This window comes from Aethalodelphis obliquidens, unplaced genomic scaffold (genome assembly GCF_003676395.1).
Source record: "Aethalodelphis obliquidens isolate GAN/ISIS:26980383/991018 unplaced genomic scaffold, ASM367639v1 scaffold2, whole genome shotgun sequence".
NCBI lineage: Eukaryota > Metazoa > Chordata > Mammalia > Artiodactyla > Delphinidae > Aethalodelphis > Aethalodelphis obliquidens.
In genome coordinates, this window is record NW_020837946.1 from 17,488,997 (window position 1) to 17,503,200 (window position 14,204).

Sequence of the window (14,204 nt, forward strand, 5' to 3'; positions counted from 1 at the left end):
GTTATGCAGAAAATTAAAGCAGGGGTAGGGAATTAGGAGCTCTGAGGGGGCAGGGGGCAGGGGAGCAAAAACTGTCAACCTCTACCTACAACCTCAATAGCTTGGGAAACGTCACTCTGCCACGGAAAAAATAAACAGAATAAGACTAGAGATAATGAAAAAACAAATAAGTATATTACCATTTTTATACCAGGTTTTGGTGTGAGGGTCCTGATAAGTACTACAAACATGTTAATATTGTATGAGTGTTGTCTGTCTTCTAAATGTTTAAAACATTTACAAGAATATGATAAATTAGACTTACAATTTTAATTAAATATTTAGAAATCTTAGATTTAATCAGTAATCACTGTTTACATGTTTTCAAAAATGTCACTTGTTAAATTCATGAATTTGCATGTATTTGTTGTACAAATAGTACATAAAAGAGAGAAATGTTTTTAAGCTTTTATATATTTTTAAATACTCACTGATTAATAAATTCATAAGGTTAATAAATTGAGCACTAAAAAAGTGTAAAAAGAACTGAGTGTTTCCCTGCATGAACAAAAGTTCCTCAAATATATCACACATGAGAAAACTGATATCCAGGGAAGTTAAGAAACTTACCCTGTTCCAAGTCCTGTGGCCTGCAAGCGGCAAAGCCACCAAGGATCTGAATATGACCTTTACATTAATAGCCTCCTAACAATGACATTAAATGTTTAAAGTGTGTAGTACAGAACCTGGCACAGAGTGGGCACTTAATATCGCTCTCATCCTGACCCCAGCCTAAATCAAACTGCAGGGGTAATCAGAGTAATCCAAAATACCACACACACACACACACACACACACACACACACACACACACACACACATTCAAACAGGGCGAGGTAGTCCTAACAAAGAGCCTCCATCTGTTCCCTGCCCTCCTGGCTCTCACCAACTCAACTCTTTCCGAATACAAATACTCACAATTTCACCCATTAAAAGGGCTGAGCAGGCAAACTCATCAACAACTTGGTGATGGTGGTAGGCACTCCACAAAGATGACCCTCAATAAACCACACCTTCTTCTATTCACAACCTTAGGTAATCACCTTCCATTGATCTTGGCTGTCCCGTGACTCACTCACAACCCACAGAATGAGCCAGAACTGACCCCAAAGGACCCTGAAAGTCAAATTAGAAAAAGCCTTGCAAACTGTGCTTCGGTCTATTGGAGCACTCGCTGTGAGGGGAATCAGCTGACAGATAAGAAGTCTGACTACCCTGAGACCATCACACTGTGTAGAAGCCACATGTTGAAGCTGTTGGAGAGAGAGATGCCCAACCAGCCCTCAGGTGTTCCAGCCTCAGAGCCGGACCTGTAGGCCATGAGGCCTTCAGACGCCCCCAGCCTCCGCCTCCGACTGTACTCACATGAAAGACCCCAACAAGCAAAAATTGCCGGTCTGGACCCATCAACCTCCAGAACCGTGAGAGACCATGATAAATCACTGTTGTAAATCACTACATTTTGGACTGGTTTTCACACTGCAGTGCATAAACAGTGATCATGCAAGCACTCCAACTGGCTTTTCCGCAATGTGTTTTTTAGTTAATAATCACTGAGTTTCCTTAGATATTACCTATCCATTCCGAAATGTGCAGTCAGCATGCTCTTTTTTTCCCTCTATCCATACTGGGAATGGTAATAACGTACACTTTATCTAATATTTCAAAATTACCACCTATCATGATACCCAGACAAAGAATATTTTCTTTCTCCTTTTTCAGGAAATGGTTAAAAACGAACTTAATAATGAACATTTTCCAAGCAACGTTCTACTCCAGAACTCATGGGAGTTATAAAATCACCCAAAAGTACGAGGGTGAAATGGCTCACCCTTTAAATTCTTTATACCTTGAGGTCTTTGATTTAAATCATTATTTTAAAACAATCAAACCACACAGTGCACTTAATAAAGCATTATTATTTAAGGGAAAAGGATAAAACTTTCCAAATGCAAATGTTTAGCTGGAGATTCCAAGACATTAGTCAGGAGATGGATTGCCTTGCTATTGCAAGTCTGGGTTACAATATCACTGGAACCAAATTCCCATCAGATTAGTCTTTACTCAAAATGAATGTTTGTAATTACGAAATGAAATAAGTTTTAATTTGAATTGACTAAAAAGGGGAAACCAAATATTGTGTAATTACAGGAGAAGAAATTTGAGATGGAAAACAAGATAGTGTTATTTACAAGTAAAAAGGCTTTTATGGGATTATGAGACTTTAATGTGCATATTTGTAGGATTGGGGGTGGCAGAATTTGGAACTAAAATATTTTTCATCAGCGTTTATTTACAGTGTGCATGCAAGAAATGGAATCCCAGACACATCTGATATTGGATTTATTTAAACCTTTCATATCCCTCCTAAATCTGAAAAGACTCAAATGTTAGCCACACATAATGGAAGTAATCGTGGAGTGTGATAAAATAAGTATTTGAAAGCCACATGCAACTTTTAGTCTCAAACCCAGAACTATAAAATCCACCTAGAGACATAATGAGCCTGACTCGCCTTCTTGCAGGAGGAAAAGCTGTGAGGGGGGAAGTAGGTCCTTATTCTCCCTCCACAGCTTGGGGCACCTGAGTGGAGCCTCCAAATGGCTCATAAATGCTTTACTGTGAAGACCGCCCACAAGTACTAGGTTGCCTCTCTGTAGGGCAGTCATGTTTCGGCCTCCACACATCTGTGACTTACACTTCTCCCATCCTCTCCTAAAGCCCCACTTCTCACACCCAGAGCCTACGACCCTAGGACCACAAATTGGTCCCGGGTATCTTTCCCACAGCCTGCACCACTCAGCTTTATAGCTCTGAACCTTTCTCCCTCACCTTTTCTGGAGTAAAGCCTTCCTACTGAGGTGGAGACATTTCTCTGGGGGGGACAATTTTATTTACACTAAACTGCCGTTCCCAGAGATACTGGCTCCTTACAAGGTACGGCAAAGACGGTCCACAGTTCACCAAATGTTTATTCCTCTTATTGCACAGTTGTTTCCGGAAAGTTGTTGGCCAGCCAGGTACTCTGTTTCCCAGACTCCCAGACACACCTTGGTCAGGTGTGGCCATGTGAATGAGTTCTGGCCAATGAAATAGAGACAGAAATGATAAGTGCTACCTGAAGTCTGGCCCATGAACACTTCCCAGACAGCTCTTCTCCACGAACTTTTCCTCATTCAGCTGACTGCAAGGGAGACAATCCCCAGGGTGATCTGACAAACCTCCACTAACCTGGGATCCTGAATGACCTCATGGAATAGGGCCACCCCATGTACATGTACATACACGCCCTCCCAATGTGGTTAAATACACATTTGGGTCTCTCTCTCTCTTTTCATTTTTTTTAACTGTAATCATACTACCCTAAACACTACTTAATCCAAAGGAATCATTCCTTAATGACAGGTTTTGGAGGGTGGAAGAGACTTTCCAATTCCCTGCAAATCACCTAGTTTAGAAGTTACCTACATACAGAACCATTTTGATAGACCTCCAGCAAGAGCTTGCTATCCTTCAGTCACTTGTGTACGGGTGCCCACACATGTCAGTTAGAGACTCTGCTCTCTGGCTGCCCTCCTGCCCAAGGACCTTCTTCTACCTAGTTCATCACTGTTTACTCTCAGTTGTCACTTCTGAGACTCTGATTTTTTTCAATGAGCTTTCCCAGCATTTCAATTTAGAAATTCACTAATCAATAAAAATCTCCTGTGTCATGATCTCATCATTTTTTTTCATTTGTCATTCATTCATTCATTCGTTCAAACACTTATTCAATACAACAAATATCAAGTATTGTACTAGGCACTGACTGGACATACACAGCTACGGTCCATTGACGCCAGGAAGTGAAGGAATGGTTGTGAACAACTATCTAGGTAACAGTATAATAATTACCATCAGAGCTGAATTTATTGAGCCCATGCCAGACACTTTGCTCAGAACTTGGAACTGCTTATTTAATCATCTCAGTACCCTGTCCTCATGCTACAGATAGAGAAATCAAGGCTTAGAGATGTTAAACAACATGCTGAAATTGCACGACTATCAGGGTTGAGGTTTAAACCAAGTTCCGTCTGATTCCAAAGTCATTTACTAACTGTGTGCCTTTGGGCAAATTAGTTAAATACCTACCGTATCTCTCCATTTCCAATCTGAAACGCCATCAGTCACAAAGAAGTTTCTGCAGAGAGTTTAATGGCAGGGCAGAGACGTTTACACTCTCACTGCCCATAGTATATTTTAAGAATACTACGTGTCAAAGTCTGAACAATTTTCTTGCTTCTGAAATGCCAGTGGAGGATGGAGGAAGCTTAAATAAATATTTACAATATTCATATTATGAGAGACTTTTCCAGATGGTGCATCTTGAAACGCTGATTGCCTTCACACCAACTGAGACCCCCCAGTGAAGTCATCTCAGACTTCATTTTTGCAACCTAAAACAGTTGTGATGAGGTGATCACCGATTATCACGTGACACTAGGGACTCCTGTTCCAGGTGCTCATGTGAGCATGACTGTGGGGTCTGGAGAGGCCCAGATAGAGGGCCTCCTGCCTAAGTTTCTGGGCTGTGAGAGGTACCGCGTCACGAGCCCACTGGGAACCTGACTTGGACGCTAAATGTGCGCTCGAGCAAACCCCTGCACGCCAGGTGCTTATTCAGGCTTAGCCACTGAGTGATAGGTGAGCATCCCCTGGAGAACGGAGAAATCCACATTTGGAAGAGACTTGGAGACTGTACTCTAAAAGGAGCCAAGAGAAAGGCTGCCAGACAATTAGGAAGAAAGCCGATCTGTGCCGTAGATGGAGGACTAAGGCTCACTTGGGGTCTTCATTTCCCAAATGACAGCTCCGGTGGCTGGAGTCAACTTCAGCTCCCAGAGATGGACGAAGTGAGTGCAGAAAAGAGTGTAACCAAAACAACAACGTTTGTCAAAAGAACCTGTAACACCCACTGCTCTCTAAGCAAAGTGGAGTTTGTTCATGAAAAGGAATTCTTTTTTTTTTTTTTCAGCTGAGTTAGGTTGTAAAGTTGTTAAGTTGGAGACTTCTGGAGTCAGACACTTAAATTTAAATTTTTCCTTTACTACTTTTTAGCTGTGTGATGCTGGGAAAGTTTCTAATCCTCTCTAAACCTCAGTTTCCTTGACTGTAAATGTGACTAATAATTATACCTACCTCACAGGGTTAACAATAATTAAGCTCCATGTAAAATACTTAACAAAGTGCCTGGAATTTGGCCAGGGGCTCAGCAACTTCATGTATTTGTGCAGCAGATTTGAGACAGGAATCAAAGAGATGAGTTGCTCGAAAACAACAGTTCTCAAAAGTTTGGGTTCCAGGACCCCTTTATTAAGACCCCCAAAGAGCCTTTGTTTATGTAAATTGTATCTCTCAACATTTGCCACAGAAGAAATTAAAACCGAGAAACACTCTTAAATATTTATAAACAATAATAATAATAAATTCAGTATATGTTTGTATAACATTTTTATGAAAAATAACTATATTTTCCAAACATAATTTAGTGAGAAGAGTGACATTGTTTTACATTTTTTACAAACTTCTTTATTATCTCCCTTAAAAGAATCAGCTGGATTCTCATATCTGCTTCTCATTTGATGAGTTGTTATGTCGCTTTCACTAACGTATGTGAAGAAAATCCAGCCTCACAGAGATGTGTAGCTGGAAAGGGAGGGGAACATTATTAGCCTTTTCATATAATTGTGGATAGTCTTCTTTGATGCAGCACCAAAGCTCTACAAGTGGTAGTTTTTTAGAGGTCTGTTGCAATGAAGAATCTAAAACTATATAAATAAACTTACTTCTTGAAGTCTCTTGCACTCTGAACGGTTCTTTCATTTAGGCATGATTTTGTAACATCATGCGTTGGTCATTTGGAAAATATTGGTTCAAATGAATGTTGACACATTTCATTACAGAATGTCATCACACGTCATAACTCCTGGGATACTCCACCGTACACTTGTGAGAGAAAGGGAGTGAAAAAAGCAAGCAGTCACTTAGTGTCATTAAGGTCTGACCTCACAGACCCCATGAAGGGACCTGAGGGACTAGGGTGTCTCTAAGACCACACTTTGAGAATTGTTACTTTAAAGCAACAAAAGAAAAACAATCTATTTGAGAGAGAAATCTGGGACAGTCAAGACTAACAGAATCTGAAGGAAGGTCCTAAGCGAAAACATGCCCACCCACTCCCACCCTCACCCCCAGCAAGTGGTAGAAAAGCTAAGGGAGTTTGGGGAAGGGATATACATACCTAATTGATGTTTTTAAGGTGTTTTTTTTGGGGGGGTGGGATTTGTTATATAAACCACTCTTCTATCTTCCTTGAGAAAGCTTCAGAAACTAATGTTGTCATACAAGTGAATTCTTTAGCAGGAAATCAAAAAAGATGCTAACTTTTGTGACCTGGTCTGTGCAGCCTGGGGAAAGCCTTCTTGGACACTGAACCCCAGAGCAAAGATGAATGGTCTGAGGATTTGCAGAAATACAGGGTGGCGTGGGGAGCAGACATTTGCGGGAAGAGGACTTCCCCTGTCTGGGGAAGTAGGAGTTTGAGGGGATCCTATCTGGTTGTCAAAATCTGAGTGCCTCTAGCTGACAGCTAGGGTAGTGGACTTAAAAGGTCAGCCTGTCCTTCAACTTTGGATAGGCTGCTGGGACCTCAGCCAGTCACCTTTACCCAGGAGAAAACACCCTTCTCCTATTACAGGGGAGTGACTATAGCAGGTAAATTGAGGCCCAAGTGGATTTTGTCCAGAACAAGGTGGGGGCAGTAAAAGAGAATCTCCATGTGGAGAATGGAAGTCAATAAGTCCTTGATCCCAGGGACTGGGGTCCAGTCTGGCCCTGACCAAGAAAGATTAAAATCAGCAGGTCTTAGAAAGACCTAAACCATGCATTCTTAGCTGGGACCAATTTTGCTCCCAGGAAACAGTTGGCAATGTTTGGAGACATTCTTGCATTGTCACAAGCCGCTGGGGAGGAATATTACTGGCCCCTAGTGAGTAGAGGCCAAGGATGCCGCTAAACATCCCACAGGACAGTGCAACGATAATTATCCAGCCCCAAATGTCAACAGCACCGAAGCTGAGAAACGCTGACCTATGCCAATCATTCCCTGGGATGCTCTGGGCCCGGCAATCCTGACCTACATTTCCCCCTTCACAATGGAGAAATATTTTCAACAGCCTTTCAGAGTTGTATGGGCTAATGGGATCAAAGACCAGATGCTCAGTTATCCCCATGTGAGGGGTCACAGAGAAAGAATTAGGGAGGACAAGATGGAGAATATGTCACAAATACCAGAGATACTAAGAAGCTTGGCTTTAGGCAAACCGCCTTCTGTAGCCTGAATCCCCATCCCCCTATCCCCGCCATCCTGACACTCCGGGCTCCCAAAACCTCATGGTCTTTCGTCCTTGCAAACCTGTTCCTGGGAAATGAGTGAATGTTGGTTCTTCCAGATGCAGGATGGAAGTAAATTATCATGGTTCCTCTCTCAGGGATATTGGCATTTTAAGTCACATTGTCAACTGTGTAATGTGAGTCCTTTTTTCTTGGGTGGGGGGGGGGGCAAAATATATTATAAGTAATATAAGTATAATATAATATTTATATAATAAAGTATGAGGCCATGGCAAGTAGGTAGGGGAAGGTCTAGGGTTTAGGGCTAGAATGTAGCAGAGTGGCGATCCCCAGCCTTTTTGGCACCAGGGGCCCGTTTTGTGGAGGACAATTTTTCCACAGACCGGGTTGCGGGGGAATGGTTTTGGGATGATTCAAGCAATAAATGTGCATTACATTTATTGCACACTTTATTTCTATTATTATTACATTGTAATATATAAAGAACTAATTATACAACTCAATATAATGCAGAATCAGTGCGAGCCCTGAGCTTGTTTTCATTTGCCACTCACTGATAGGGTCTTGATATGAGTCTGCAAGCAATTGATTTATTATGGTCTCTGTGCAGGCAAACGTCTCTGCTAATGATTATCTGTATTTGCAGCCGCTCCCCAGCGCTAGCATCACTGCCTCAGCTCCACCTCAGATCATCAGGCATAGATTCTCATAAGGAGCGTACAGCTTAGATCCCTTGCATGTATAGTTCACAGTAGGGTTTGCACTCCTATGAGAGTCTAATGCCGCCACTGATCTGACAGGAGGCAGAGCTCAGGAGGTAATGTGAGCGATGGGGAGCGGCTGTAAATACAGGTGAAGCTTAGCTCACTCACCCGCCACTCACCTCCTGCTGTGCAGTCCAGTTCCTAACAGGCCATGGACTGGTACTGGTCTGTGGCCTGGGGGTTGGGGAGCCCTGTAGCAGAGGGTTCCTTATTGGTAGCCTTGAAAGCACACCATGGAAGACAAAGTAGTAATGAGGATAATAGTAGCCGCTTATATTTACTGGACACTTGCTATGGACACACACCGTTCTTATCACTTTACCTGTATCAACTCAATCTTCGCAACAGCCCATTGAGGTAGCTACTATCATCATCATTTTATAAATGAGGAAACTGAGACACAGACTAAAACACTCACTCCAAGTCCACTAGCAACTGAAGAAGTAGGAGTTAAACCCAAACAGCCTGACTACAGAGAAGAGCCTGGGCTCTTAACTCCCCCTGCTCGCTGCCCCTCATGCTATAAAAAGAACTCCACCTGGGAGGAATGGGCCCCACACTGCACTAGAAGTGTGTCTGGGCAAAAGCCAAACTCCACTAGGGATTATGGTTTCCTGCTTTACGAAGTGATAGGATTGGACCAAGCAATCACTCAATTCCCTGAAGTCACAAATGTTCAGTGATTCTTATGGTCCAGATACAAAATTTCAAAATAAGTAGACTTCATCTTATCTCTGGTGCCATTTCTCCTGAGCAATACAGTTGGGTTTGGGTCATACACAGCAGTCTTTTAGGAAACTCTAGCAATGAGAACGCCACCCTACAGGAATCCCCATTGCCCTCCTCTAGAATTATCCCTTTGTTCTAGGATTGGCTTGGCCACCAGAACAAAACCCCCATTCCCTTATTTGGTGGATCTCTTTGGGGTAAGAGAAAGGAAAGCAGAGTAAATTAATTCACATCAAGGTGTGAATGGATGATGAGTTCCAGAATCTTTTCTCGTTCTGCTTCTATAACGTCAAGTAAAAAATTGTCAAAGCAATGGGGAAAGTAAAGGTAGTTGGGGGTATGACAAACTTTGGTAACGCCCCTAAAATCAGCAGCTCTCATTCCTCTCCAAGACTAAAATGGGATCCACTGAACTAGTCTCGTATTTCTTTTGTATGTCATTATATTTAGCTGAGAGCTAGACTTAAATCAGTGCTCAAAAAAGTACGTTTTGGTTGCCTAAGAAAATAATGGTTCTGTGTACCTCAAGTTTTTTTTTATTAAGTTAATCTCTGTTGGAATAAAGTTGGAATTTATTTAGCTCAAGTTAGAGATTTATCAGAATTTTCCTACATGTTCTGACCTGACATCCTCCTGGAGAGAACTAATGACACATACCCAATATTTTGCTTCTCAAAGTACCAAAGGGCTTATTAAGAATGAGAATCTCTGGTCTCATCCCAGACCTTCTGAAATAGAATCTACACTTTGACAAGACCCTCACATGATTTGTTTGCAAGTTAAAGTTTGAGAATCATGGGAAGGGTTATTATATTGGGGAGGAATTGGAGAATCTGCACCTTATTATTTAAGGTTACCCGAAGAATTTTCTGGTGAAATCTTAAAGATCGCTTTGCATTTGGGGAGGCGATTTGGGCCTAGAAGCAAGAATTAAATGTGTGTGAATTAAATATACACACACGCACGTGCATGCACACACACACACACACACACACAGGCATTATCTCTGCCCTGCAAGATTTTGCAATCTAGTGAAAGACAGATATGTAAAAAAAGCAGCCATCATCCATTGTGATGGAACAATAACGGTGGCAGATTCAGGTGTGAGGGAAGGATAGAAAACATTACTGGGTTTAACTAGGAAATTCAGAGGAAGTTTGGCAATGGAGATAGAATAGTCAAGAGCCTTTCAGTTTTCAGTTTCAAGGCAGAAAACTATTTCAAAGAGTGACAAGCAAGTGACATCTGTTGCATGTCACCAGGAGCAGAAGTTCAAACACTTCTGTCCACTGCATCTTGGTATCAAAATCACCAGAAAAACACAACTCAGTCAGGCACCGGATGGGACAACACTTCACTCATACAGAAGGGAAAGAGCAAGAATCAGCTCCAAGGGTGGGCATCGGTCCCTCAGGGCGAGCAGGTCCCTCTCAGCAGCAGATGCGGGGCAAATGTCCTGTATGCATCCTTCTCGTGCTGCGGTATAAGGAGTCAGTCCCCTCCCCTAAGAGGAAGGATATCGTAGTAGGCTTGGCCAGGTGCCACCACGCACATGGTTAAGCTGAACAAAGGAGCACACGTGGAATCTGAAACAGGGAAAGATACTCCCACACAGGGTGATAAGCCCGGCACAGGCTGTGAGGACCCTCTCTCTCTTGGCAAGGAAATGTTCCAAGCTCACAGCCCATTCTTACATAGTCAAGTGGAGGTCAAAAGACTGCCTACTTGAGTGCTTGAGACGACCTTCCCCAAGAAAGAGGCTTAAACCGAAAAAAGGAATCTATTGTTTCATGTAACTAAACAATCCAGGGGTAGTTGGCCCCGGGTATAGCTATCTGCAGGAGCTGAAATCCTGTCCTCAGAGATCCAGTTTTCTCCATTTCTTGTGCTTCCCTCTGCTTTAGCTTCATTCTTAGGCAAGTTCCCTTTAGGAGTTTATCACAGAATGTTAAGGCTTAAAATTAACTTTTCAGGATTCTGAAATTATTTTTAAAACTTTCCATTGGCCTGGCTTGGGTCATGTGACCACCTCTGAATCAATCACTATGGGCAACAAACCTAGACTTAAATCCCCACTCCACTGTTACTAGCTTGCTTTACTGAAGTGAGTCTCAGTGTTCTCCATAACACAGCAGATAGTAATGCCCAGTTTGTACTAGTAAGGTCAGTGAAGGCTCACTAATGGGTAATTTTGGTTATCATCACCATTATGGACCTGTATTCCAAATGGAACTGACTTCATTTTTCAGCATGAGGAACTTCTATTTGTGTTTTCTAAACAGTCTTCCTCGCTTATACATATGTGAAGCCCAACCCTATAAACACCTGTATCTGTTCAAGGTACACCCTCGAAAGGAAGGGCTGCTATCACACCAGTTGGCCCAGTGTGTGACAAGAGCCACTGGAAGGCACCAGGCAAGGCAGGTTAGATTTCAGACAGATTTTTAGATAACGACTTTTTTAAAAGAAGAAAAATTTGAAACCCTCAGGGCCACAAAGATTTAAAACATCATTTGTGTGTAATTCTGTACATGCTTCCAATTCTGATTTGAATCCTGACCCTACTCCATGGAAAAAGGTTTGCAAAGAATTTTTTCTGCTTTGAGGCCAGGATCTGGATTTCTATTACTCCTTCCACCTCTATCACTCCTTCCATCTTGTTTTCATTTGTCCAGGTGGAACCTGGTCACATCCCACCCCCATTTCCACGTGGGCTTTCGATAGATGAGCATCCCCAAAAAGGCCCTCCCTGGGCTCTACTAGATGAGGCTTGGGTAGAGTAGAGGCCATAAAATGATGTGCCTTTGAAACCTCGCAGGACCCTGTGGGGCTCTGGGCACGGAAGCCTTTCTGTGTCCCTCGTTTCTTGTTTCTAGGGAATAGGCTTCAGCCTCCATGACCTTCCCTGAGTTCCAAAGGGCAGGTTCAAATGGCTGTTAATCAGGGAAGGGAGGGGATGCAGAGACAAGGGAGGAGCAGTCTAAAAACAGTACTGCAGCCTTGGGGCAGGGTCCTGGTTCCACTTCAAGGGATACATATTACAATATCTTTTAAGTCTTCTGCAGAACTAAAAGCCCCAACAAATGGAAAATGTTAACTACTTGATGAAGCGTTCTTCATCTTCAGAGAGAAGGTCACAGTTTGATAACCTTGAGAACCATAGCAGCTCATCAGGAGAACACCTGAGGCCAGATTAAAGGAGTGCAGGCCCTGCACGCACCCTGATCCTTATCAGCAACTCCGCCCTTGAACCATTGCTATAAAACTCCTCACCAAATCCCTCCAGGTTGGGGCACACAGTTTTGAGGGCATGAGCCCACTGTGTTCCCCTCTACCTGGCAAAGCAATAAAGCTGTTCTTTTCTACTTCACCTAAAACTCTGTCTCCAAGATTCAATTCAGCACTGGTACACAGAGGCCGAGTTTCAGCATCAAACTGGGCGCCCAATGAGGGGCTGCTTGGGGATGGCCCCACAGAGGTCCCCTGGCTCAATCGGATGCTCTGAGGTTTCCTCCATGCCAGCCTCTTTCAAGAGAGCAGGGTTTGGAGAATTCCTTTAGAGGCCAGATCACCTGGGACCCTTGCCTGGAAAGGCTGAGCGCCAGTCACACCTGGTCCACCCTCCCAGCAGAGGAACTCCAAGGTGGGAGTGGAGAATGGAAGAGGGACCATCCTAACAACTGTCAAGGTCACCTTCAGCATCACCTTGGCCAGCTGGAGGAGCAAAAAGGTGGACACAGTCCTTACAAATATAAATTAATTCAGAATGCATCCTATGGAAAGGAGATAGGACAAGTGTCTGGGACATGACTGGCCATAGGTCCATATCAAGCCAAGTAGACCAGGGTTCAAGCCAGGACCTCCACACACGAAAAATCTGATGGCAAATCATCTCCTTATGCTTCTATTGCCAACATTAATTATTCACACAGATTTAATCCTTCCCCCATTGCAGTCAAAAACAGCTGTCAATGGATGATGTGTTTGAATTTAAACTATTATTTCTCAGCAATTAATGGAGTCTCAACTAATATTTTCAGAGACAGATCAAGGAAAAACGTCTTGCTTATGCTAACAAAAGTTTATCCACAGAATACATATAAATACTTTGCTAAGAAAACAGAAAAGCTAGATGATAAATACAGCCAGCCTGCTGAGATACAGATATCCATTCTCAGAAAATACCTAAGAGAAAAGGGATGGGGGGCTGGGCGCTGAAAAAGGGAGGGTGAGAGACTGCTCCCATCAGCAGCATTACCTATTGTTTGAATCACTGGAATCTCCTCCTCCTCCCCTGGTTCCATCTTTCCACTTTAAAGGAAAGTGCTTGCTGTAGGATTAGGCTAACTTTCCTATTTAATAGAAGAAAAAAGGAAAAACAAAGGAGAAACACCAAATGCATAACAATGATGACCTTCAAACTGCTGAGCTTAGAGCTCTAGCCTTTGCTCTGTGCTTGTAGCAATCTCTCAATAACTGATTAAAGGATTAACCACGCAATTTGTTCAAAAGAACACAAGATTTATATACTTATAAGGTCTGGGAAGACACACACCTGAATTAGCATAACAATAACCTACACCAGAGGAGTCAGACAGAAAAGTAATTCACATTTATAGTCTGAATGTTAAAAGTAACTATAAAGTAGAAAAGAGTCTACGTTGCCACTAGCTCCCACAGCATTAAGCGGTGCGAGTTGGTTTTATCTGTCCTTCTCCAACAAACAGGTCTAATTAGAAATGAAAATCGTGCATCAGTCACATGCAGGTTAATGACTGACAGATCTACACGTTTTATCTGGGGATCTTAAAGAGATTCCATCTGATTCTAACTGGCATGAAAAAAGGTGAATTCCCAGCTGCAACAGAGCAGAGAGGATGTTAGGCATTACCCAGGGTTCCGAAGAAGGTGGGCCAGACTGGGCTGGAAGGGTGTCATTAAGAGCTGTGAGCTCACCCAGGGGAGGCAGGTGCTAGACAACCTAACCCCAGGCCTTCGGTTTTAATCTGTCTCCACCCTCTACTGTGCAGAGCTGTTTACTCAGAAGGACAAGAATCACATTCTCTGTATCAGTACAAGGGAAACACGCCCTCTTGGCGAGGGTCAGGTGACTGCGTTCAGGTATGGAACTGGTGTGTTGGCCCCAGAGGAGTCTTCCGGAGCAAGTCCCTGCAGGCAGACGTGCCCCTGGGAACAGGCAGTCGGCTTCAGGCTAATCTGTCTGCCAAAGCCTGAGAGTCCTCACACCGAGATGAAAGGGCCAGGGAGAACTCACCACCA

The 14,204-nt window shown here is 43.1% G+C and overlaps 1 long non-coding RNA gene across 1 annotated transcript; it reads right to left on the reverse strand.

The window, feature by feature from the left end:
- Positions 1-5,574: 5,574 nt before the first annotated feature.
- LOC113624576 (uncharacterized) lies at positions 5,575-13,903 on the reverse strand. The gene is made up of 3 exons (XR_003434397.1): positions 13,816-13,903; positions 5,865-6,024; positions 5,575-5,724 (listed from the first exon to the last, which is right to left on the reverse strand). It is a non-coding gene; the product is annotated as an uncharacterized LOC113624576 (long non-coding RNA).
- Between the last annotated feature and the right edge of the window lie 301 nt (positions 13,904-14,204).